A 27624-nucleotide genomic window follows, 5' to 3' on the forward strand; every position below is an offset into this window, starting at 1 on the left:
AAGAGATTGAAACAGTAATCAAAAACCTACCCCAAAACAAAAGTCCAGGACCAGATGGCTTCCCCACTGAATTCTACCAAACATTCAGAGAAAACTTAATACCTATCCTTCTCAAACTCTTCCAAAAAATTGAAGAGGAGGGGAAGCTTCCTAACTCATTCTATGAGGCCAAAATTACCCTGATACCAGAACCAGACAAGAACAACACAAAAAAAGGAAAATTATAGGCCAATATCACTGATGAACATAGATGCAAAAATCCTCAACAAAATATTAGCAAATCAAATACTACAATACATTAAAAGGATCATACACCACAATCAAGTGAGATTTTTTCCATGGATGCAGGCAGAGATGGTTCAACATCTGCAAATCAATCAATGTGACACACCACATTAACAAAATGAAGAATAAATATCACATGATCATCTCAATAGATGCAGAGAAAGCATTTGACAATATAAAACATCCATTTATGATAAAATCTCTGAATGAAATCAGTATAGAAGGAAAGTACCACAATATAATAAAGGCCATATATGACAAACCCACAGCCAACATCATGCTCAACAGAGAAAAACTGAAAGCCATTCCTCTGAGAACAGGAACAAGACAAGGATGCCCACTCTTGGCACTCCTATTCAACATAGTACTGGAGGTTTTGGCCAGAGCAATTAGGCAGGAAAAAGAAATAAGATGTATCCAAATTGGAAAGGGAGAAGTGAAACTCTCACTCTTTGCAGATGACATGATTCTATATATAGAAAACTCTAAAGAATCCACAAAAAACTATTAGAAATAATAAATGAACACAGTAAAGTTGCAGGATACAAAATCAACATGCAAAAATCAGTTGCATTTCTATACACTAACAACAAAGTAGCACAAAGAAATCAAGAATACAACCCCATTTACAATTGCAACAAAAAGAACAAAATACCTAGGATAAAATTTAACCAAGGAGGTGAAAGACATATACACTGAAAACTATAAGACATTATAAAAAGAAATTGAAGAAGACATAAAGAAATGGAAAGATATTCCATGTTCACAGATTAGAAGAATTAACATAGTTAAAATGTCCATATTACCTAAAGCAATCTTCAGATTCAATGCAATCCCAATCGGAATCCCAATGACATTTTCATGGAAATAGAACAAAGAATCCTAAAATTTATATGGAACAGCAAAAGACCCTGAATAGCCAAAGCAATCTTAAGAAAAAAGAACAAAGCTGGAGATATCACACTCTCTGATTTCAAAATATATTACAAAGCTATAGTAATCAAAACAGCGTGGTACTGGCAGAAAAACACACACAGATCAATGGAACAGAAGTGAGAGGCCAGAAATAAAATCACACATCTATGAACAGATAATTTTTGACAAAGGAGCCAAGAATGTACAATGGAGAAAGGAAAGTCTCTTCAATAAATGATATTGGAAAAACTGTACAGCCACATGCAAAAGAATGAAAGTAGACCATTATCTTATACCATACACAAAAATTAACTCAACATGGATTAAAGACTTGAATGAAAGACTTGAAACCATAAAACTCCTGGAAGAAAACATAGGCAATATGCTCTTTGACATCGGTCTTAGCAGTATCTTTTTGAATATCATGTCTCCTTAGGCAAGGGAAACTGAAGAAAAAATAAACAAATGGGACTACATTAAGTTTTTGCATGGCAAAGGAAACCAGCAACAAAAACAAAAAGACAGTCAACCAACTGGGAGAATATATTTACAAATCACATATCTGATAAGGGGTTAATATCCAAAATATATAAAGAACTCATACAACTCAACAACAAAAAAATGAACAACCTGATCAGAAAATGGGCAGAGAATATGAACAGACTTTTTTCCAAAGAAGATATACAGATGGCCAACAGGCACATGAAAAGATGTTCAGCATCACTAATTATTAGGGAAATGCAAATCAAAACTACAATGAGATATCACCTCACAACCGTCAGAATTGCTATAATTAACAAGACAAGAAATAACAAGAGTTGGAGAGGATGTGGAGAAAAGGGAACCCTCATACACTGCTGGTGGGAATGCAAACTGGTGCAGCCACTATGGAAAACAGTAAGGAGACTTCTCAAAAAATTAAAAATAGAAATACCATGTGATCCAGCTATCCCACTACTGGGTATTAATTCAAAGAACATGAAATCAACAATTCAAAGAGATTTATGCATCCTTATGTTCATCACTGCATTATTCACAACAGCCGAGATGTGGAAGCAACCCAAGTGCCTGTCAACAGAAGAATGGATAAAGAAGGTGTGGTATATATACACAATGGAATACTACTCAGCCATAAAAAAGACAAAATCGTGCCATTTGTGACAACATGGGTGGACCTTGAGGGTATTATGTCAAGCAAGATAAGTCAGACAGAGAAAGACAAACACCATATGAGTTCACTCATATGTGGAAAATAAACAACCACATAGATATGGAGAACAGACCAGAGGAGGAGGGAGTGGGGAGAGGGCAAAAGGGATAAAGGGGAACACATATATGATGACAGATAAAAACTAGACTATTGGTGGTAAACATGATGCAGTCTATACAGAAACTGAAATATAATAGTGTACACCTGCAATTTATACAATGTTATAAGCCAATATGACCTCAATTAAAAAAAAAATCCCACAAAAAAAATTGAGGTGAGAAGCTATTGGATTTAATCCTCAGGCTAGAGATGCGCTCATTCTGTACATATGGAGCAAAGATAAGCATTTATAAACCCATTTCAAATAAATAGTACTCTGCTTCCCTCAATGATTCCCATTATTTTCATATACATGATTAGCTATTATGCCTTTGGTGTTGACCCTGTGAAACCACCACAAATTTCCCTTGCTATCTTAGAATAAAAAATAAAAGAGATGTCTGAAAGTGTAGTCTGATAGAGAAGCTGAAAGAAAGATCAAGTTTCTTCTCACCTAGATTTAGTGAAATCAGTAATAAGTAAAGCCTCTGTGAGGACAGGAACCATGTCTATGCTGCTCACTGATGTATCACCTAGTGCCTAGAAGAATGCAAACAGATATTTGACACTATAAATGTTTGTTGAATGAATGAGAAATTGAATTATTTAGATAATATGTTTATTTAGCCACTATTCAAGACTCTCAACAAAGACTTTCCAGTTGTGTTAATCAATAGGTGTTAACTGATAGTTATCAACAACGTGGAAGTTTTATGTAAAATTACATTGTGCTATATGTAGTAAGAGTCCCAAAAGTGCAAATCTGCTAATTAAATGTATGGAGAGTGTATACTGGAAACTACCCCAAAGGGAAAATGGGATTCTGTAATAATAAATAGCATATTCTTTTTTTATAAGAAAATACCAATAATTTGCATAGTTTCTAGTTTTTTTCTTGCCCTAAAATATACTGCATCTGCAATTCTGGAAAAATATACTGATATAAAAGCTAATTCTGTCATTATAATACATTCCATTCCACCGTTAAATTTAAAGTGGTTGATATTGCTATGTGCAAAGTCTTAAGATGCTTGCTGGGTTAGTATTTCTGGTTGAGATATAGAATAAATAGACAAATTCTTTTCATTTAAGGCACTCACAATCTTTGAGTATGTAATGAACATATCTACTAGAAAAAAAATACAATAGATTAAACTAACTTGGGGGTGTTAGTACGGGAGAGTGTTAAATGGGGAAATAGCTAGACTAAAAGTTCCAAACTGAAACCTTTTAATCTCGTTCCTGGGATCTAGTATGGTAGATAGCGTGAAGTAAAGAGGACAAGCCTGAGAAGGGAGATGGTCCGTGGTGTGCAGAGGTTGAGATATTAAGAGAGGTGTGAATACATAATGAAATTAATAGTTAACATTCTAAGAGAGTAGTTTTCCCTGTTTCATGCTCATCTGTGTATGTCATTAGGATATAATTCAACAACAAATCATAAAGAAAAAATTAATTAGTTTGCTCTATTTAACAATCTTTTTGAATCAGTATACAATTGTGTCTGAATTATGGGTTATTTTTTAGCTTCTGGGATGACTGACCTGCATAAACTGCTCAAAGAAATAAAGAAATTCACAGGTGAGCAAGATGTTTTGTGAAGATATGTAAAACTAAAATGCAAATATTTCACCTTCACATGCATATTTAAAGCTGTGTTTTCTTATTCTATCGACTTTTAACTTCTACTTTTTTAATGATTAAAGTTTGATTCTAATGACATGAAGATTACCTTGGATTATTTATGTTTTGGCAAAAATGTTGTGGTGCTACATCTCTATAACAAGTTCTATATTCTCTGAAACTTCCTTTTTAATTTTATGATTCATTTCAGTGGGCAATACACCTGTTCATTCATTCAAAATATTTACCTAGCACCTACTGTAACCCAGTAAATGTTAAAGGAAAACTCTGACAGGAATACAAATAATGTGGTGAGTGAGGATAATCTCATAATTCAAGCAAAGCGAAGAGAAACAGATTTTACCTGATGATAATACGGTTTAGATTAGGTGGCTGCCTATATGTAACTTAGATCACTTTGCCTCCTATATATCCCTTTACTGTGAGCCCGGTTAACTTTTCTTAGGTTATTAAGGGCATTAGATGGGGCTGGCCTGATGGCGCAAACGGTTAAGTGTGCGCGCTCTGCTGTGGCGCCTGGGGTTCGCCGGTTCAGATCCCGGGCACACACCGATGTACTGCTTGTCAAGCCTTGCTGTGGCGGCGTCCCATATAAAGTGGAGGAAGATGGGCACGGATGTTAGCCCAGGGCCAGTCTTCCTCAGCAAAAAGAGGAGGATTGGCAGATGTTAGCACAGGGCTGATCTTCCTCACATACACACAAAAAAGAGCATTAGAAATAAGTATTTTATTTAGAATTAAAGAAATTGCTTCTGAAAACTGTAGATAACCCTATACAAATTGAGACACTTTATCATTTGGAGTCAGCAGGCAATTCTCATCCGTTACCATTCCCATCTTTTGAAGGAGGAAAAGTTGAAGCCAAGGACATACGCAAAGCACTGAGAAACATGGGGATAGAGCTCACAAATAGGGAACTCTGGGAGTTGTTGAAAATGTTGCCAATTACTGGTGAGTATTTTATATGCTACTATATACGTATCTCTATGCTAGTGTAAACTTCAATGTGAGTACATCATAAAAATGGACCCATTTGGTTTCTTATAAAAATCTAAAAGACAAAAAGATCAACCTGTAGTTGTAAAAAAATTATGCCTTTGACTTTGACATTTACATTTATAGTTTTGAGAAGCTATGATACCTTCAAACCTGAGTCCTACCATTAAGAGTATCATTACTTGGAGATAAACGAAGCTTAAGCAGGGCAAAGAGAAAAAGAAGGCTAAATTAGCAAGTAGTTGAGGAAGGAAAGGGAGAACTCATGAGGAAAGAGGTATATCTGTTTCAGTGTAGAAGAAGGGAAAGACTGTCCACATTAAGAATTTTCTCATTGTCTTATTTTTGCTCTTATTTATGAAGAGGTATGTGAGAGTGGGGAATGTAGGAGTACAACTTAGGAAGGCAAATTTTTAAAGTATGTAATTGTGAAATTATGCTCTTCCTACTCTTTTTTTGACTGTCCATATAACTTTTTCTTTGACCTTAAATATATCTTATTTTACAGCTGATGGAAAGGTAGAGAAAAACATATTGCTTGATCATATAAAAGCTTTTCCTGGTAAGTGAGAATCCCAATAAGAAGGCAAGTAAAATTAAGATCTGCAGATTTTACCATAACGTTTTTAAGACTTTATCATGATACAATAATTAGGTTATTGATCTTATTATTCCATTAGCCTGTAGGTCTACTTTAGATGTGACTACATCTAATGTGATAATTTATAGTTCTGACACTGAAGAAGTTTCAAAATCTATTTGCTATCCAGAGCTCCTATTGTCTAACATAATTCATCAGGTTCAGCTAAAATAATTTTATATATATTTTACATATATATGTAATTTATAATATATAATAGTAGCATATGGAATTTATATATAAATAAAATTATATTTACATAATATATAATTAAGTTTCTTCTAAATATGCCTTTCCTGCAGACTAGAGAAAGGACCCCTGAAACAAGATTGGCAGAATATGTTATATTCTTGGCTTCCATAATAAGTCTCTGTTATGGAATGTGTTGAACATTTCCACATGTAGCCCTAAATAGTTTTCTTTTTTTTTTAATTATTATGCAGTGGATTTGTTCCATCCAATGGTAACTGGCGCATTAATATAACCAGTATTTTTCTTAGATATTAGTTCCTATTTTTTTATCACTTCCTTCTTCTCTAAGGTGGTAAGTGTCATGTCTCTAAAATGGAAACTATCCTGGAAAACATGGGTTATGAGCTGGAGGATGAGGAAGTTGAGGACCTGCGGAACCGCCTGCCAACTGAGGGTGAGCATGTCATTGTGCCTTTAGGGAAACTGAGCTCCTCTAATAAAACTTCCAAATGTTTTCATATAGAAAAATCTATTATCTCAGTTATTAATACTTAAATCAGAAATCAATAATCTGTTAAACAGTGACTCCCATCTGCAGGGCTAAACTCTGATGCCAGGGAGGAAATTGACAGACCTAAGAAGCAGGTAGAGAAATGAAACAAAGAAACACTTCAAAGGAAAATAAAGTTAAAGAAGAAATTTAAAAATTAGTCAAGAAAAAAAAAGGTAAAAATCTCTTAAATCATCATAAAGTGTAACTAGACTACAGGAAGGAACATATAATAGCAGAAAAGACAATATGCAGGTTCTGGGTATTCTGGGTCTCCTAAACATTCTAACCATTCTGGCTTTAACTAATAAATCCCTTATATAAAATGGGTGTTAGGTAGCAATTTCGGAAGTATTTCTGCTTGCCTATAGGGTTTACTCCATTCTATCTTAATAGTAAGGCTCAATAGCCATAATAAAAGATTTATTTATAGTTTTGAGAGATAATGGAGTCTCATTTTAAGATTAGGTTCTAAAGTCAATTTACAAGTGAAATACATCGAGAAACTCCACTGTATATAATAAATATATAGATGAAGAAAGGAAGGGAGGGAGGGAGGGAGAGAGGAAAGAGAGAGAGAGAGAAAGGAAGGAAGGAAGGAAGAAAGGGAGGGAGGTAGGGAGGGAGGAAGGAAGGAAGGAAGGTAGAAAAAGAAAGAAAGAAGAGTGTCAGGGCAAGGCTGAGAGAAATTGAAGACAGGCTATAATTCGTAGGAGTAAAGAAGAGTAGGCATTTCTCCCTTTACTGTGGTCCTCTAATTGAGCCACAAACCAACACAGGAGTAAGATTCACTGGGAATCTAGGACAGCATGGCTGGTATATTCTACCCTTATAGAGCAGAAATGAACACCAATGACGAGCCAAAACTATATCCTTGGACCAGAATTTCTTAGATATACAGAGGTAACAGAGGAAGAGTGAATTGAAGGAAGAAGAATCTAGCCTTTTGACCATCCACCAGCATATCTTCCTTAAATTGATATATTTTAAAGCATTAAAATAATTTTTAAAAAGATAATTTAAGGATAAAAGATAAAATAGATTTTCTTTAAGATAATAGAGATTGTTTAATAAAAGGCCAAGAAAAATCCTTTCCCTGGTTGAAACTATTTAAAGGTGCTTGGTGATATCATGAGCAATTGAGACAAAGTTGAACTGCTTCCTGAGGGACTGGGGCGTAGACTGAGTCTGACTCAAAGAGAAAGCCTTTGGAGTCATACTTTATGTGAAAATCTTCTCCATTTCATACCTGATAAAGGGGGAGATAAATTGCAAGCGCTTACAAGTCACTGCAAGCAAATCTAGAGCAAACAGTCCCCCATTCATGGCTCCTATTCTCTCTAGATTGGTGTTTGGTGGGTATCGTTAATGTAACCCACAGGTATCAGCATATATGTTCCATGATACTTTAAGCTATAGCTAGCCCTGACATTAAGAAAAACAGTATTTTTCTAGTTTGGCCTAAAAAGACCAACCCAAAGAGAAAATAAAAAGTTTCTCTTGGTTAACAGTATTAGGATTCTTTAGTTGCAGGCAGTAGAAACTAAATCTGGCCAACTTATACACAAAGAAAAAATTTTGCAAGGCCATAGAGTGGTTCACAGAATCAAAGAAATAGCTGAAAAACCAGGATTGGACAGGGAAAAACCAAGGCAGCATCTAAGGGCCCAGGTAGCAGGAACTAATTAACAGTTTCATTAGGGCAATGAAACTGGAATGAATCACCCTTACATCATGCTTTTCAAGATTCAGGGTCTAAGAGAGTCAGTCAAGCCTAGTTTGAATCACATGCCCAAATGGCCAGGGTAGGGCAGGCACCTTGATTGCCAGTATGCACAAGATTGCTCACAGAGGAAGAGAGGTTATACCCTGCCCGCCCCTGCGCCACGAAAGATAACACTTAAATGAAGCAAGAATAGATACTAGTTAGTCAATTATAGAAATAAAAACAACTTTTTAATTTCTGTGATCCCCAACTCTCAGCTGGGGAATAATAATATGGAGTTAACATTTTAAAATATGTTGTTGTGATTATATAAAAAGTCAGGTTAGTTTTCAAAACCCTGTGAAAAAGAAATAGATAATATATCCTTCTCTGCATTAGCAACAGAGCAACATTCCTGGGTATTACAATGTATTCTGTAGGTCTGAGATCATGAATGATATATTGATTTAAAAGCAAATTCTCAGGGCCGGCCCCGTGGTGTAGTGGTTAAGTACTCGCGCTCTGCTGCTTGTGGCCCGGGTTCGGATCCTGGGAGCGCACCTATGCGCCGCTTGTCAGCATCCCGCATACTATGGAGAAAGGTGGGCAGGGATGTTAGCCCCAGGCCAGTCTTCCTCAGCAAATAAAAGAGGAGAATTGGCATGGATGTTAGCTCAGGGCTGATCTTCCCCCCCACACACACACACACACAAAAAAAGCAAATTCTCTAAGAGTCTCATTGCACTATAAATGTGTATCACATCTATCCCTCTTCTTTCTGATCTGAAGCATACAAATTTAGAGTTTTATGGATAGTATTGCTTTATTTAATGTGTTATCACTGGAAATATTTATTAATATAAATCAGGTCAGTCTTACTTAAACATATTTTGCAAGACTAATAGCACAAAATAATATTAAGAAAATTTAATTAAAAGGAACTAATAATTGTGTATTAATTAAATAGCTAATTTAGGAAACTAGCAATCCTCTTTCTCCTATTCTCGTGCTGCCACATCCCGGGTCATATAAATTAATCATCTCTATTGAGGTAACAGTAGATAATAATTATCAAGGGTTTTTTAAATTGAGATATAACTGACATAAAACATTATGTAAGTTGAAGGTGTAGAACGTTGATTTGATACATTTATATGTTGCAGTATGATTAGCACTGTGGGGTTTGCTAACACCTCTATCATGTCACATAATTATCATTTCTTTTTTGGGGTAAGAACAGTTAAGATCTAGTCTCTTAGCAACTTTGAAGTTTATAATACTGTATTGTTGACTATAATCAGTATGCTGTACATTAGATCTTCAGAACTTATTCACCTTCTAGTTGCAAGTTTGTACCCTTGAACAACATCTCCCCAATTCCCTCACTGTCCAGCCCCTGGTAACAACCATTCTATTCTGCTTCTATGAGTTCAGCTTTTTTAGATTCCACATATAAGATATCCTCCAGTATTTGCCTTTGTCTGTCTTATCTCATTAAGCATAATACCCTCAAGGTCTATCCATGTTGTCACAAATGGCAAGGTTTTCTTCCTTCTCGTGGCTGAATAATATTCCATTGCATATATATACCACATATTCTTTATCCATTCATAAGTTGACAGACACTTAAGATTGTTTTCATATTTTGGTTATTGTGAATAACGCTGCAATAAACATAGGAGTGCAGATATCTATTCAATATTCTGTTTTCATTTCCTTTGGATATATACTCACAAGTGGGGGATTCATGTCACCTACTATTATTGTGTTATTGTCTATTTCTCCCTTCAGATCTGTTAGTATTTGCCTAATATATTTAGGTGCTGCAATGTTGAGAGTGCATATATTTACAAATTTAATATCTTCTTAATGAATTTATCCCTTTATTATTATATAATGACTTTTTTTGTCTCTTGTTACCATTTTTGGCTTAAAGTTTCTTTTGTCTGATATAAGCATAGCTACCCCCGCTTTCTTTTGGTTTCCGCTAGCACGGAATATCTTTTTCCATCCCTTCACTTGGAGTCTGTTTGTGTCCTTAAAGCTGAAGTGAGTCTCTTGTAGGCAGCGTATAGTTGGATCTTGTTTTTTGTCTATCCAGCCACTCTGTGCCTTTTGGTTGGTGAATTTAATCCATTTGCATTTAGAGTAATTATTGATATGTAAGGACTTATTAATGCCATCTTATTAATTGCTGGCTGTTTTTTCATTCCATTGTTTCTTTTTCCCTCTGTTTCTGCCTACCCTTGTGAGTTGGTGATTTTCTGTGATTGGTATGCTTCTCCTCTGTCTTTTGCCAATCTACCCTAGGTTTTTGTTTTGTGGTTATCATGAGACTAACATAAAACATCTTATAAATTAAGACAGTCCATTTTAAGTTGATAGCAACTTAATTTCAATTGCATACAAAAGCTCTATCCTTTTACTCCCCTCCTTTTATGTTTTTGATGTCACAATTTACCTCTTTGTATACTGCATGTTCATTAACAAATTATAGTAGCTATAGTTACTTTATTACTCTTTTCCTTTAAACTTTATACAATAGTTCAGTGGTTAACACACCATCATATTACCAAAATTAGAGTTCTCTAAATCTAACTGTATATTTACCTTTACCATTATGTTGTATATTTTTGTATGTTTTCATGTCATTTATTAGTGTCTTTTCATTTCTGCTTGAAGAACTCTTTTCAGCATTTCTTGCAAGGCAGGTCTAGTGGTGATGAACTCTCTCAGCTTTTGTTTGTCTGGGAAAGTATTTATTTCTCCTTCATATTTAAAGGATAATTTGCCAGATAAGGTATTCTTTCCTAGCAATTTTTTTCTTTCAACACTGAATCTGTCATTCCACTCTCTCTTGGCCTGCAGGGTTTCTGCTGAGATGGCCACTGATAGCCTAATGTGGGTTCCTTTGTAGGTTTCAATACTTTTTTCTCTTGCTGCTTTTAGGATTCTCTCTTAATCTTTGGTTTTTGACAGTTTCATTATAATGTGTCTTGGAGAAAGTCGTTTTGCGTTGAAATAATGGGGTGATATATTAGTTTCATGAACTTGGATATCCCAAGTCTCCCCCCAGGTTTGGAAAGTTCTCAGCTATTATTTCTTTAAGTAGAGTTTCTGCCCCCTTCTCCCTCTCTTCTCCTTCTGGAATTTCAATTATTCTAATATTTGTACTTTTGATGGTATTCCCATAGGTCACATAGGCTTTCTTTGCTCTTTTCCATTCTTTTTTCTTCGTTCTCCTCTGACTGTGTCGCTTCAAAGTTCCTATCCTCTGGCTCACTGATTTTATCTTCTGTTTGGTCTGTTCTGCTGTAGATGATCTCGCTTGCATTTTTTATTTCATTCGTTGAATTCCTTGGCTCTAGAATTTCTGTTTGGTTCTTTTTTATGATTTCTATCTCTTTGTTAAATTTCTCATTTTGTTCATGTATTGTTTTCCTGATTTTGTTGCATTGTCTTTCTGTGTTTTCTTGTAGCTCATTGAGTTTTCTCAAAACAGCTTTTGATTTCTTCATCAGCTAATTCACAAAATACTGTGGCTTTGAGTTTTGTTACTGGAGGATTATTGTTATCGCTTGGTGATGACATGTTTCCTTGATTCTTATTGTTCCTTGAAGTTTTGCATGGCTGATTTTGAATTTGAAGTCGCAGTCACGTCCTTGAATCTTTACTAGTTGTCTTCAGGTGGGAGATATTTTTTGTGGTCCTCCTTATATCTGGGACTTCTCCAACATTGTATGGATGCACCTGCTCCACACTTCTTGCTCCCTTTTGTGGCAGAACTCTTAAGCTTGTATATCTTCCCTGGTTCTTACAACACACCAGGCTGGCTGCTGGAAGCCTCTCTTTTGTTTTCCAGAGGTGGCACTACAGGTCAAGATTGTGGTTTCTCCTTTGCCCATAGACCCTGGCATGTTTTCTGGGGGCGCTCCCTGTTTACTGGAGGTCACTCTCACCACTGCATTCAGGAGCATGCAAAAGGAGCTTGCCATAGAGTGGGGGGAGGTGTGGGTTTAGCACTCAGGACATTGGGAGTGCCTACAGGCCAGTTGTGGGGTTCCACAAGTGATGTTCTCCCAGCAGCTCATGGACAGGCTTCCTGCAGGAGTGCTGAAGGCAGTCAGCAGAAACTGCATCCCTTTAATGCTCTTTGATATTTTATCTGCCTATTTCCTGATCTCTTCCCTCCCCCTAGGAGGTCCCACCTCAACACTCTGGGTGCTGCAGGAGATAGTTCTTCAGCAGCATTCTGCACAGCTAGGATAGCTGGGCAATCACTCACGGCTCTCCCTTTTTCCTGCAAGAGAGATTACTGCCAGCTAGTTCAGCCTTGCACTATGTTGCCTTAGGGGAGGGGTGGCTCTGGAAAAGTTCCTCTTACCCTCTCCAATGCTTCCAAACTCATATTTTTTTGCTCCAGTGGAGTGCTGGAATCTCTCCTCAGGAAAGCTGGACCTCTACAAAGGCCCTCTCATCCATGGGTGTCTGCTCAAGTAAGCACTCTCCTGATTTTCCCTGACCGCAGCCAAGAGGGGCTGTGGCCAGTTCACAAGCTCCTGCTGGTTCTGCAGTCAATACCAAGGTCTGTCTGCCTATTACCCAATGCAAATATGGGCGAGATTCCTACAGGGTTCCTTGGTATATGATGCTGGATCCCACAGCTCCCACAGAGGTACTTTTGTTCATGGATGAATGCCAAATTTAGTTGTTAAAAAGGGGGGACAAAAGGAGGGATGTCATATGCTGCCATGATGCTGACATCACTCCTCAATAACTATAAAGTATTAAATGCCTGCTATATACCAAAAACAATATTTGGCACTTGAAATATGTTATCAATAGTCCTCGAAACAACTCAGCAAATTAGGTTGTTTTCCTAGTTTCTCTAATGTGGAGATTGAGGGTCAGTCACAGAGGTTAGTAGATTTGCCCACGGCCACATGACTGCCAAGTGGCAGAGTGAAGATTTGAACCCTGTAGAAGCCTATATAGAGGGTTTATATAATTTGAAAGGTTTGCCCTTTCTATTAAATAATACTGCCTTGTATAAGAGAAGTAATCAGTGCCACATAGACTATGATATGAATGGTAGCGTCAGGGGGCTGTGTGATATGGCCCTAGAAATGAGAATTTTCAAGCAGTAAGTACACAAATAAAATGAGGAAGTCAGCAAAGATGGGAAATCTTGGTGGTCATGGAGTTGGAAGCATAAAGAAAGTGCTGAGTAAGGGTGGCATGTGGAAGTAGCCAGCTACAATATTTTAGGTAGGTGAATACATTGATATTATAGTATAGATTTCTTTTAAACCCTGTAATAGTAAGGTGATGAAGCATCTGAGTACTCCTGGATTCTAAAGTACAACAGGCCAAGTGGAAAGCAGGTCAAGTTATGCTTTTAAAACTTCCTAGTACCATTGTGTATAGAATTTGATATTTTATACTATAATTTCTTCTTTTGTGCTATATATTTGTTACATTTAGAACTTCATTCTTCAATTCCGTGCCAATCTGGGATACATTTATAGAACAAATCAGGGTAAACTTCTGAATTTCAGTGTTTTGTTCTACAATATAAAGTCTTTATAACGTTTTCTGGGTCTGAGTAAGTGTGACTGGGTCTCATTTGTACCTTATCTTACAGATGAAAAAGTTAAACTGAATATGCTCATGGGAAATGTAGAGTCATTCAGAGGTGAGTGAAAGGTTTTAGGGAAAAAATCATTGTAAATAGCAATATTCTGATGCTTTTCTGTTATGCTTTTAAATATTTTATTCTCATCATACTGACATTGTTAGTCCTTTTAGTACATTAATGGTATCTTTTATGCAGTGATCCTGATTCATATTTGGTTATATAGTTTTTGAGCAAAATAACTAAATAATTATGTCTGGTAGAATATCCTATATTCTCTGGATTTTTTTTTCAATAATGCACATCACTTTTCCATTGTTTAAACAGCCAAAAATCTATGTGACCATGATAATTGGTGAGATAAAACATTGGCATAAATCTTTTTATGAATAACATCACACAGGCAAATAAAAAGTATTTACAGAATTTTTTATTTACAGAATTATTTATATAGTCATTTATGTAAGTCATTCTAGGCCTTTATACAATCCCTATTTCAGAGTGTTTATTTGTCTCATTTTTATTACAGCATTCAAAAAGTATTTTTTTCTCTCTAGAGTTATGAGACTGAGTTCTATTTCTGACATCCTCTAGAGTCTTGTCTCAGCATTTTAACCAACCTTGCTCTTAATCCTGCAGTTAAATTTAGATGACATTCGTATTTTAGAATCATTCATCACTCTTAAATTTGTCATCAGTCATTTCCATCTTTTCAAAGGAATCAAGATTAATATCAATGAAATAGATGATGTTTTGAAAAACAAAGGGATAGAACTCACACCTAAGGAACTCTGGAAGCTGCTGAAAACTCTGCCAATTACTTGTGAGCATTTCTGATACCGCTTTGGCCTTGAGTGTATATATTGTTGGGGTAGGCGGGGAATCATTAAAGGTTTATTCAATATATATTCATATTCAACATATTTATTGAGCACTTCCTAGGTCATAGGATTAAAGACAAAGTCCTTGCCCTCATGGAGGCTGTTGTAGGGGGTGGAGCTTACTCTATTGAAATTGAGCTTGAGAACTTCATAAACAAATAAAGATTTTTAAATTGATAAATTTTAATTTAGGATATTAACCTTGAAATGTCTGACAGTCCTAAAGCATAAAGAGAAAGAAGGGGGAAAAGGGAAAGGATGTCAGGTAATAAGGGTCAAGTCAGAAAAAGAGAAAGTTTCAGCATAGTAGAATGGATAAATTTAGAACTTTCTCTACTCCTTCACTTTATTCTTAAATCCATAAGGCAAATCATGTAACATTATTGTCTTTATGAAATAATCTGTACTCTTGTTAAGATTTGCTGTATCACTTTCTCTAAGACGTCAATTATGACTTCTCTTATAGCTGATGGAAAGGTGTATTACAGTCGGTTGCTAGAAGGCTTAAAGACTTTCCAAGGTGAGTGATAAGCATAATAATAAGCAAGTAAAAATGAGATCTTAAAGATCTTTCTATTTCCTTTTGGAAGTCCCTTTAGTTACCTAATGATAACAATAGCTAATTTCTCTTGAGTGTAGTGCCAGGTACTGTTCTAAATGCTTTATATCTACTAACTTATTTAATTCTCGCAGAAATCCTCTGAGGTAGGTACTTATGTTATCACTATTTTACAGATGAGAGATGTTAACTCACTTGCCTAAGGTCATACAGTTTGAACTTGGGAAAAGTCAGGATTGGAACCCACATTCTTAACTACTTTGTTATATTTAAAAATAAGGTTATTAACCTTTTTTATTCCTCTTTATGACTTATATAGTTCAAGTTCAGATAACCATTAAGTCTGTAGAGATAGTTTACTATTATAATGGCAGGTTTCAAACTCAGTAGCCAGAATTATAGCTATTGTTTCTGACATATTCCTCCACTATGAATAATAAATGAATAATGAATAATAAACCTCTTTCATTTTCTTTGCTTTAGATGTCTACAACAAATTTTAACAGAGCGATTTGTAACATGTGTAAGGGAGATGTTCTTTTCCTCACATTCCCCACTCCTATCCCCTGCCACCTTGGTTTTATGTTTTCCTTGAACATCTTCATTGCAACTTTGCTTTTCCCCCTCCCATTAGGGTTTGGTGCGTAGACTTAACTAGAATTTTTTTCATTTTAGGCATAATTTCAAATTTTTCTTATTTCCTCTCTTCCTTTATTAAGGAGGGAAAGTTTTAGAAAATAAAGTAGAAACTGTTCTGGAAATCTTGAACTATAAACTTGAGAATAAAGAAATGAAAGATCTATGGAACCATTTGAAAATTGACAGTGAGTATTTAACTTACCACTTAACACTTCCTTTCAGTAAAATCCCATGGAATTCTTATTCCATTTCATTTAGAAAGTTAGAAGTACTGGTAGAGTTATAATCCTCAAGGATGGGAAATAGGACTTCTCATTATTATTCTCAATATTGTCAGAGGACCAATAAGGGCACTGGTAGATTTAGATTTAGCTAGGAAAAACAAGCACTTCAGAAGAAAATAACACGTTATTGAAATAGATGTTGGAAAAGGTCAGAGATTGACAAAACCAAGTGAGAAGGTAAAAAGGGCTTGGAATTATTTGACAAGTAATGTACAAATAGAGGTGATCATATTTTCATTTGACAAATATGAGATGAATGTCAGTTTGGGTTGAAATAGAGGGTCAGTCATATCTGACTTGAGACCAATAATATGGCACTAGAGAGATGTCTTTTTAGGTGAAAAGAACCATTTAGGAAAAGAATTAAAGATCAAATTTAGCATGTTAAAATACCATCTTTAGAATTCTATAAGGTAGTTGAATACAAGAAAAACATTCAAAGATCAACAAATTTCCTCTATGTAAGCGATGACAACTTGGGAAATTTCATGGAAAAAAGTGACGCCAGAGGCCAGCCTGGTGGCATAGTGGTTAAGTTCGTGCGTTCGCTTTGGCAGCCCAGGGTTCGCCAGTTCGGATCCTGGGCGCGGACCTACTCACCGCTTATCAAGCCATGCTGAGGCAGCATGGCTCTTCCCATATAGAAGAGCTACAACTCTACAACTATGACACACAAGTATGTACTGGGGCTTTGGGGAGGAAAAGAAAAAGTAAAAAAAGAGGAAGATTGGCAACAGATATTAGCGCAGGGCCAATCTTCAAAAAAAAAGAAGTGATCCAATTCCCAATGGCAATATTTTGTCTATATCTGATTTATGCTTTGTATTTCAGATGATAGAAAGATTTCACTGAACTCCCTTATGAATATAGCAAATTTATTTTCTGGTGAGTGACAACTTATAATGAAAAGATATAAAATCAATTTGCTGTGTGTACATATCATATTTTAATTATATATCCCAGTATTCCAAAATTACACACAAGCCTTATTTTACTAATATATTGATGACATGTTTGTTTCGAAGAATATAGATGGATTTTTTATTACCTACAGTTTTAGAAGTATCATTTTTTTAAGAAGTCTATTATATTATAGGCTATTTGGCTTGTGTCCATTGTTTTTAGATCATTAATAAAAGCATTCTTTTGACAAGGCTTAAAGGAAACATGTTCTATTTTAATTCCTTCTTGTGATGCTCTGCAGTTAGATAAGCCTCATTGTGTCCTTGTTCTTCTGGAGTTACATTTCTAGCAAGTTGAGATACTGCAGTTTTATTATAATTTTTTAATTTAGAATTGTTATATATGAAAATGTTCACTTATCCTATTTCTCATCTTTTTAAAGGTAGTAAGATTAACGCCAGTGACACACAACTTTATCTGGGAAATATAGGTATTGAATTAACAAATAAAAAAAGCCAGGAACTACTGGACATACTGCCATTAGATGGTAAGCATTTTGGGCATTGCAATGAATTTCAGAGAATCTTGGGCTTATGAGTTATGTGTATAAAATTCTAGAAGTATAACTGTTTAAAGTCTTATTAAAAATTGAGAGGGGTGACATCAGCAACATGGTGCATAAGGGTTCATCCTTTTTATTCCCATTTTTAATCAATGAATTAGACATCCACACATGAACAAATGCACCTTTGCAAGTGTTTTGGGACCTAGCATCTTATTCCAAGGACCTAAGAGGAATCTCGCCCACCAGTGCTGCTGGTAAGAGACAAACCACCTCCATACGGCTGCAGAACCAGCAGAGCCAGCAAAACTGCCTAGACCTTCTCACCCAATGTCGGACAAAAAATGTTCACAACATCAAGATGTGGAAGCAACCCAAGTGCCCATCAATGGATGAATGGATAAAGAAGATGTGATATATGTATACAATGGAATACTACTCAGCCTTGAAAAAAAGACAAAATCATACCATTTGCAACAACATGGATGGACATTGAAGGTATTATGCTAAGCAAAATAAGCCAGACAGAGAAAGAAACACCATATGATTTCACTCGTATGTGGAAGAGAAACAAACACATGAATAAAGAGAACAGATTAGTCGTTACCAGAGAGGAAGGGGGTGGGGGGAAAGGGGTGGGGGGAGGGCAAAAGGGGTAAAAGGGCATGTATGTATGGTGATGGATAAAAAGACTCAACTATTGGTAGTGAAACACATAGTCTGTACAGAAACTGATATATAATAATGTACACTTGAAATTACACAATGTTATAAGCCAATATGACCTCAATAAAATAATTAAATAAAGAAAAAATTGGGTGAGTGCTGACCCCAGCAAGCACTCACGCACCAGAGAAAACTTGCAAAAGTCTAGCCTTCCCAAAGGGAGACTCTAGTGCATCATTAGATAAAAGTATGAGTTTGGTCACAGTGGAGAGAAACTTTCCCTGTGCCACCCCTCCCCTAAGGAGGCACTGTGCAGGGCTGATTTATCCTGAAGCAGTGACCTCTCCCACAGGGGAAAAGGAGAGTGGTGAGTGAATGTCCGGCTACTCCAGAGGGGCAGGACCGGCTGGAGAAACCCATTTCGCTCCACTAGCACCAGAGGACTAAGGTGGGAGCTCTATGACTGGGGGGAGGGAGGATATTGAGAAAGAGGCAGATAAGAATTTCAAATGGCATTAAAGGGATTGCGCTCAGCATGAAGTCCACTCATGAGCCTCTGGGAGTACCACACCAGGGATCTCCCTACGGGTTTCTCAGGCATCCCCAACACCCAAGTGCTAAACCCACACCTCCCTCCATGCTGCTGCCAGCTCCGTGTGCATGAAGGTCCAAGTACATCCTCCAGAGTAAGCTCTGGGGAGCTCACTCAAAAAACAACCCGCAGTCAATGGGCAAGGGAGAAACCACAAACTTGAGCTATAACACCACCTACTAGAAAACAAAAGAGGTTTCCAATAACCAACCTGGTGAATTATAAGAACCAGAGAAGATAGTAAAGCTTAAAATGTGGCCACAAGAGGGAGCAAGAAGAGTGAAGCAGGCATACCTTCACAAAGACAGAGGTAAAACTCAGATAACAACACCACAGAACATAACACCCCATCTGAAGGCAAACAGGCAAAGAGTTTTAAGGAGGCATCTGCTACTTCAAATGCTAAAGCAGAAACACATAACTACAAGGAATATGAAAAATCAAGGAAATATGGCATCACACACACACATACACACACACACAAACAAAGATAATTCTCCAACAACGAGGCTCAAGAGCATGGATATTGTGATCTAACTGATAAAGAATTCAAAATAGCTGTTTCGAAGAAACTCAATGAGCTACAAGAAAACTCAGAAAGAAAATTCAATGAAATTAGGAATAAAATAGGCAAACAAAATGAGTTCTTGATCAGGTTGAAATTATAAAAAAGAACCAAACGAATTCTAGAGCTGAAGAATTCAGTGAATGAGAGGAAGAATGCAATAGAGAGCATTGGTATCAGGGCAGACCATATGGAAGAAAGAATAAATGACTTGGAGGATAAGAATTTTGCAATAACACAGAAGGGAGGAAGGAACAAAGATTTTAAAAGGGCAAAGAAAGCCTAGGTGAGCTATGGGATTCCATCAAAAGATGAATGTTAGATTCCAGAGGAAGAAAAAAGGGAGAAGGGACAGAGAGTTTATTTAAAGAAATAAGAGCTGAGAACTTCCCAAACCTGGGGGAAAACTTGGACGTATAAGTCCACGAAGATAATGGATCACCCTATTATCTCAGTGCAAAGAGACTTTCTCCAAGACACATTATATTGAAACTGTCAAAAATAGATAATATTAACTAGATTTATTGTGGTGATCATTTTGCAATATATACAAATATCAAGTCATTATGTTGTACACCTGAAACTAAGATAATGTTATGTCAATTTTATCTTAATAAAAAAAATCAATGATAAAGAATCTTAAAGACAGCAGGAAAGAAATGAATGTAACCTAAAATGGAACCCTCATCAGACTATCAATGGATTTCTCAGCAGAAACTCTACAGGCCAGGAGAGAATAGAATGACATATCCAAAGTGTTAAAAGATGAAACTTGCCAGCCAAGAAAACTTTATCTGGAAAAGTTATCCTGCACATATGAAGGGGGAATAAAGGCTTTCCCAGACAAACAAAAGCTGAAGGAATTCACCACCACTGCACCTGCCTTGCAAGAAATGCTGAAAGGAGTTCAAGCTGAAATGAAAAGATGCTAATCAGCAGTATGAAAACATACAAATGTGAACAACACACTGGTAAAAATGAAAAATATACAGACTTATAAATCTCTAATTCTATAATAGGGTAGTGTGTTAAGCACTCGAAAATAGTATAAAGGTTAAAGGAAAATAGTAAAAATAGCTATAGCTACTATAAATTGTTAACAAATACACATATTAAAAAGAGATAAATGGTGACATCAATAATGTAAAAGGGAGAAGTAAAAGGGTGGAGCCTTTCTAGGCAATCAAAGATAAGTTGCTATAAGCCTAAAATGGACTGTTTTATCTATAAGATGTCTTATGCAAGCCTCATGGTAACTACAAAGCAAAAACCTAGGGTAGATTCACAAAAGGTAAAGAGAGGAGAATCAGAGCATACCACCACAGAAAATCATCAATTCACAAAGGTATGCAGAAACAGAGGGAAAAAGAAACAACGGAATGACAAAACAGCCAGCAATTAATAAGATGGCATTAGTAAGTCCTTACATATCAATAATTACTCTAGATGTAAATGGAATACATTCACCAACCAAAAGGCACAGGGTGGCTGGATAGATAAAAAACAAGCTCCAACTGTACAATGCCTACAAGAGACTCACTTCAGCTTTAAGGACACAAATAGACTCCAAGTGAAGGGATGGAAGAAGATATTCCATGCTAATGGAAACCAAAAGAAAGCGGGGGTAGCTATGCTTATTTCAGACAAAATAGATTTTAAGCCAACAATAGTAACAAGAGACAAAGAAAGTCATTATATAATTGTAAAGGGGTAAATTCATTAAGAAGATATAACAATCGTAAATATGTACAAACCCACCATTGGAGCACCCAAATATATTAAGCAAATACTAACAGACCTGAAGGGAGAAATAGACAACAATGCAATAATAGTAGGAGACTTGAATGCCCCACTTTCAACAATGGATAAATCATCTAGACAGAAAATCAACAGGCAAACGATGGACTTGAACCATACATGAGACCAAATGAACCTAACAGACGTCTGTGAAACATTCTATCCAACAGCAGCAGAATACAGTCATGCATCACTTAATAATAGGGACACGTTGTGAGAAATGCATCGTTAGGCAATTTTGTTACTGTGCGAACATCATGCAGTGTACTGAAGGGGAACAAAATTTGCCACCCCAAAATGTGTCTCTTTTTAACATGAGGATTATTTTAGGCTGATTTTTTTTTTTTTTTTTGGTGAGGAAGATTAGCCCTGAGCTAACATCTGCACCCATCTTCTTCTATTTTGTATATGGGATGCTGCCACAGCATGGCTTGATGAGCAGTGTGTAGGTCTGTGCCCGGGATCCGAACTGTGAACCCTGGGCCACCGAAGCAGAGCGCCTGAACTTAACCACTACACCACTGGGCTGGCCCCTAAGCTGATTATTTTTTAAGAAACAGAAGACTCAGAAAGTTTTTCTTATTACCTCCCCCTTAACTGCCTAAAAGAATTTAGATTAAAAAACCTGTCTCAAGAAGTGAGCTAGCACCTTAGCTTAACATGAACCACGTGTTAGACAGGGAAGAACCTAGAAAAACCTGTTTGTTGGGCTCCCTCTGTGTCCTTCTGTTTCTGTGTGGCCAAACAAATGTTTATTTTCCAAACATTTGCTCCTTTTCACCTACCTAAGAATTGCCTTCCTTCTCTTTGAAGTCCTTGACTCTCCCCACCCCCGACATCTTCTTTTGTCTTTAGCTAAGGATGGTATATAAGGTGAGGTCTTTGGCCATTTTGGTGAGTTACTCTGTTTTCCTGGGTTTCTCCCATAAGTACATGTTATTAAACTTTCATTTGTTTTTCTCCTGTTAATCTGTCTCATGTCAATTTAATTCTTAGACCAGCCAGAAGAACCTAGAAGGGTAGAGGAAAATTTCTTCCTCCCTTACAGTACTTACACAAACATAGATGGTATAGCCTACTACATATCTGCACTATATAGTATTAATCTTATGGGACCACCATTGTATATGCAGTCCATCATTGACTGAAATGTCATTATGCAGTGCACGTCTGTACATATTCTTTTCAAGTGCACACAGAACACTCTCAAGGACAGATCATATGATTGAACACAAAATAAGTCTTAAAGTTTAAGAAGATTGAAATCATACCAAGTATGTTATCCAAATACAATGGTAAGAAACTAGAAATCAAAAACACAAGGAAAGCTGGAAAATCTACAAATATATAGAAAGTAAACAACACACTCTTGACCAACCAATGGGTCAAAGAAGAAACCAAAAGAGAAATCAAAGAAAATCTTGAAACAACTGAATATGGAAATACAACATACCAAAACCAATGGGATGCTATAAAAGCAGTTCTGTTAGGGAAGTTTAGAATGATAAATTCATATATTGAGAAATTAGAAAGATTGTAAATAACCTAACTTTATACCTCAAGGAACTAGGAAAAAAAGAACAAATTAACCCCAAAGTTAGCAGAAGGAAGAAATAGGAAAGATCAGAGTGGAAATAAATGAAATAGAACCAGAAAAACAACAGAAAAGATCAAAAAAACTAAGAGCTGGTTTTTCAAAAAGATAAACAAACTTGACAAACCTTTAAGGAGACTGAATAAGAAAAATAGACAGAGGGCCAGCCCTGTGGCGTCGCAGTTAAGTGCATGCACTCCACTGCTGGCGGCCCTGGTTCGGATCCCAGGCGTGCACCAATGCACCACTTGTCAGGCCATGCTGTGGTGGTGTCCCATATAAAGTGGAAGAAGATAGGCACAGATGTTAGCCCTGGGCCAGTCTTCCTCAGCAAAAAAGAGGAGGATTGGCATGGATGTTAGCTCAGGGCTGATCTTCCTCACAAAAAAAGAAAAAAAAAATAGACAACTCAAACCAATAAAATCAGAAATGGAAGAGGAGAAATTACAACTGACATTACAGAAATGCATAGGCTCATAAGAGACTACTAGGAACAATTATAAACCAACAAATTAGATAACCTAAAAGAAATAGATAATTTCCTAGAATCATACAGCCTACTAAGACTGAGTCAAGAAAAAATAGAAACCTGAACAGACTAATAATGAGTAAGGAGATTGAATCAGTAATGAAAATCCTCCCATCCTAGAAAACCCCAGGACCAGATGGCTTCCCTGGCAAATTCTACCAAATGTTTAAAGAAGAATTAATGTCAATCCTTCTCAAACTCTGCCAAAAAATTGAAGAGGAGAGAACACCTCCAAATTTATTCTACAAGGCCAACATCACCCTGATACAAAAGCCAGATAAAGACATTACAAGTAAAGAAAACTATAGACTGTTATTCCTGATGAATATAGATGCAAAAATTCTCAACACTATATTAACAAACCAAATTCAAGAACTCATTAAAAGGATGATACACCATGACCAAGTGGGATTTATCCCTGGGATGCAAGGATTGTTCAACATACACAAATCAATGTATGTAATACACCACATTAATAGAATGAAAGATAAAATTCATGTTATCATCTGAATAGACGTAGAAAAGCATTTGACAAAATATGACGTATTTGCATCATGAAAACCCTCAATAGATTGAGTATAAAAGGAACATACCTCAACATAATAAAGGCCATATACATCAAACCCACAGCTATTATACTCAATGGAGAAAAATTGAAAGCTTTTCCTTTAAGATCAGGAGCAAGATAAGCATGCCCACTCTCACCACTCTTGCTCAAAATAGTCCTGGAAGTACTAGCTAGAGCAATAAGGCAAGACAAAGAAATAAAAGGCATCCAAATCTGAAAGGAAGAAGTAAAACTGTCATTATTTGCAGATGATATGATCTTATATATTGAAAATCTGAAAGACTCAACTTAAAAAACTGTTGAATCTAATCAACGAATTCAGTAAGTTCCAGGTTATAAAATCAATACACAGAAATTAGTTGCATTTCTATACACTAACAATGAAACATCTGAAAAAGAAATAAAGAAAACTATTCCATTCACAATAGCATCAAAAACAATAAAATACCTAGGAATAAATGTAACCAAGGAAGTGAAAGATCTATACAATGAATACTACAAGACTATTGAAAGAAATTGAAACAGACACAAACAAATTGAAGGACATCCCATTTTCATGGATTGGAAGAGTTAATATTGTTAAAATTCCCGTGCTACCCAAAGCCATCTATGGATTCAATGCAATTCCCATCAAAATTCCAGTGGTATCTTTCACAGAAATATGAAAAAAAATCCTAAGTATTGTATGGAACCACCAAAGACCCTGAATAGCCAAAGCAGTCATGAGAAAGAAGAACAAAACCTGAGGCATCACATTTCCTGATTACAAACTATACCACCAAGCTTTGGTAACCAAAAAAATATGGTACTGGCATAAAAATAGACACACACACCAATGGAACAGAACAGAGAGCCCAGAGCTAAACTCCTGCATATACAGTCAACTAATATTTGATAAAGGGATCCAAGAAAATCCAATAGGGAAAAAATAGTCTCTTCAACAAATGGTGTTGGGAAAACTGGATAACCACATGCAGAAGAATGAAATTGGACCACTATTTAAACAATTCCCAAAAATTAATTCAAAATGGATCAAAGACTTAAATATAAGACCTGATACTACAAACCTCCTAGAAGAAAACATAGGAAAGAATTCCTTGATATTGGTCCTGGCAATGATTTTTTGGATATGACACCAAAAGCACAAACAACAAAAGAAAAATTCAACAAGTGAGACTACATCAAACTTAAAAGCTCCTGCACTAGAAAAGAAACAACTAACAAAATGTAAAGGCAACCTACGGAATGGGAGAAAATATTTGCAAACCATATATAGGATAAGAGGTTAATATCCAAAATATATAAAGAACTCATACAACTCAATAACGAAAAACAAACAATCCAATTAAAAAATGGGCAGAGGATCTGAATAGACATTTTTCCAAACAAGACATACAGATAGCCAATACGTACATGATAGGTGCTCAACATCACTAATCATCAGGGAAAATCAAAATCACAATGAGATATCACCTCACACCTATCAGAATGGCTATCATCAAGAAGACAAGAGATAAGTGTTGGTGAGGATGTGGAGGAAAGGAAACACTTGTACACTGTTGGTAGAACTGTAAACTGATTCAGCCACTGCATAGAACAGTATAGAGGTTCTTCAAGAAATTAAAAATAGAACTACCATACAATCCAGCAATCCTACTTCTGGGTATATATCCAAAGGAAAACAGGTTATCAAAGAAATGTATGCACTCCCATGTTCATTGCAGCATTATTCACAGTACCTGAGGTATGGAAACAACCTAAGTGTCAGTCAGGGGATGAATGGATAAAGAAAATGTGGTATATTATATACAATGGAATACTATCCAGCCATGAGAAGAGGAAGTCCTGCCATTTTCAACAATGAAGACATTATGCTAAGTGATATAAGTCAGACAGAGAAAAGCAAAAACAGGATGATATCTCTTATATGTGGAACCTAAAAAAACAGAACTTGAAAAAAGAGAGTGGAATTGTGGTTACCAGGGTCTAGGGGGTGGGGGAATGAGAGAGATGTTGTTTAAGGATACATAGTTGCAACCAATAGATAAATAAGTCCTGGAGATCTAATGCACAGTACAGTAATTATAGACAACAAAATTGTATTATAAACAGTAAACTTGCTAAGAGACTAGATCTTAATTGTTCACACCACAAGAAGAAATGGTAATAATTTGATGCAATAGAGGTGTTAGCTAATGATACAATGGCGATCATATTGCAATATAAATGTATTGAATCAGTATGTTGTATACCGTAAACTTACACAATGCTATATGTCAATTATATCTCAATTTTTAAAAATTAAGGGAAAAATAAATGTAGAAAAAGCCAATTCTGACATAAAATATCCTGTCCTTACCATTGAAATCTTAATTTGGGAGTAATGCTCTCTTTGAGGTACTGCTGTTATGGATAAATAGGTTTAAATGTTGGAACCAGCATCTAAAACATGTCTAAAGCTAAAGATAAGAAAAAGTGATAATCAGAAGAGTTGTAGAAAGGAAGGAAAGTACACTTTAGAAAAAAATAAAAGAAAACAATTTATGTTTCAACATGTTAGAGTTCCACTCATAGTACCTAAGATGCCAGAGAAGGAATAGTTAACCTTGAGAATCTTATTCATTTCTTTGCTTCCTTCTTCTTTGGATTATAACTAATAAAAATTTATAAGAATTTACAAATAACTAAATATTACTGTCTTTCTGAATTTCCACTTCTTGATGAACTAAATTGACTCTTATCTTACAGATAATAAGATGGTGTATAAAAATAGGTTGATGTATGGATTGAAGACATACAGAGGTGAGTAAGAAGCATGCCAAGAAAGAGAAAACAGATTTTCAAGCTTTTGCATTTACTTATCTAAAATCTCTCTTAGTTCTCAATGATTAGATTGCTGATGTGTTACTCTGTTTTTTTTATGAGCTGGCATTCTTAGTTGTACACAATCACAATTGAGGAAATAACCTACACTCTTTTGTCACTGTAGCAAATTTCAAGTCTTACTTAATGGTAAGAAATTTGTGTATTGGTTGTCTCTTTGCTATAATTTGTCAGTCTTGCCTGCTCTTCTCTTTCTTCTGAGTAAACTCATCTTAGAAATTGTAATTTCTGAGATGTTTCCTGGAACATTGACAGGGAGAATTTTTCTATTCCTAATCCTCAACTAATTCTTTTGATCACTTCAAGAGCTTTATCGTGCCATTGCTTTTTATTTCCTATTTGTGTTGGTTGACTGATATGACCAAGCATTTTTTCCCTCTTTGGAGTAAATACACACTTCTTTTATTCTTAACCCTTTCTTTCTTAAGGAGGAAAGGTGAATGTCAATAAAATAGATGATGCTCTTGAAAACATGGGAATCCCACTTGAAGAGGAAGAAATTGAGGAACTGTGCAGTCGCCTGCCAATTGATGGTGAGTATTCCAAGTACACAGTGCCCTATAAGAAAATTTTTGTTTCCCTGTGAGAACATCTCAAGTATACTTGTTAATTTCATGGAAAAAGCCAGAAGCCTATAGAAACCCAATCCTAAATAACGGAGATATATTGTCTCTTAATATTAATCTTAGATAAGATATCAATAATTGCTTATATTGCTGCTTGCAGAGTTC

The 27624-nt window shown here is 35.9% G+C and overlaps 1 protein-coding gene and 2 long non-coding RNA genes across 3 annotated transcripts in view; all 3 read left to right on the forward strand.

The window, feature by feature from the left end:
• The window catches only part of EFCAB3 (EF-hand calcium binding domain 3), a 227205-nt gene that overhangs the window by 75491 nt on the left and 124090 nt on the right, over window positions 1–27624 (forward strand). The window lies entirely within an intron of this gene.
• On the forward strand, window positions 5652–13935 carry LOC131417627 (uncharacterized). Its single transcript, XR_009222725.1, has 3 exons — window positions 5652–5711; window positions 6331–6435; window positions 13881–13935. It is a non-coding gene; the product is annotated as an uncharacterized LOC131417627 (long non-coding RNA).
• On the forward strand, window positions 17012–26849 carry LOC131417628 (uncharacterized). Its single transcript, XR_009222726.1, has 3 exons — window positions 17012–17119; window positions 17580–17684; window positions 26759–26849. It is a non-coding gene; the product is annotated as an uncharacterized LOC131417628 (long non-coding RNA).

This window comes from Diceros bicornis, chromosome 18 (assembly GCF_020826845.1).
Source record: "Diceros bicornis minor isolate mBicDic1 chromosome 18, mDicBic1.mat.cur, whole genome shotgun sequence".
NCBI lineage: Eukaryota > Metazoa > Chordata > Mammalia > Perissodactyla > Rhinocerotidae > Diceros > Diceros bicornis.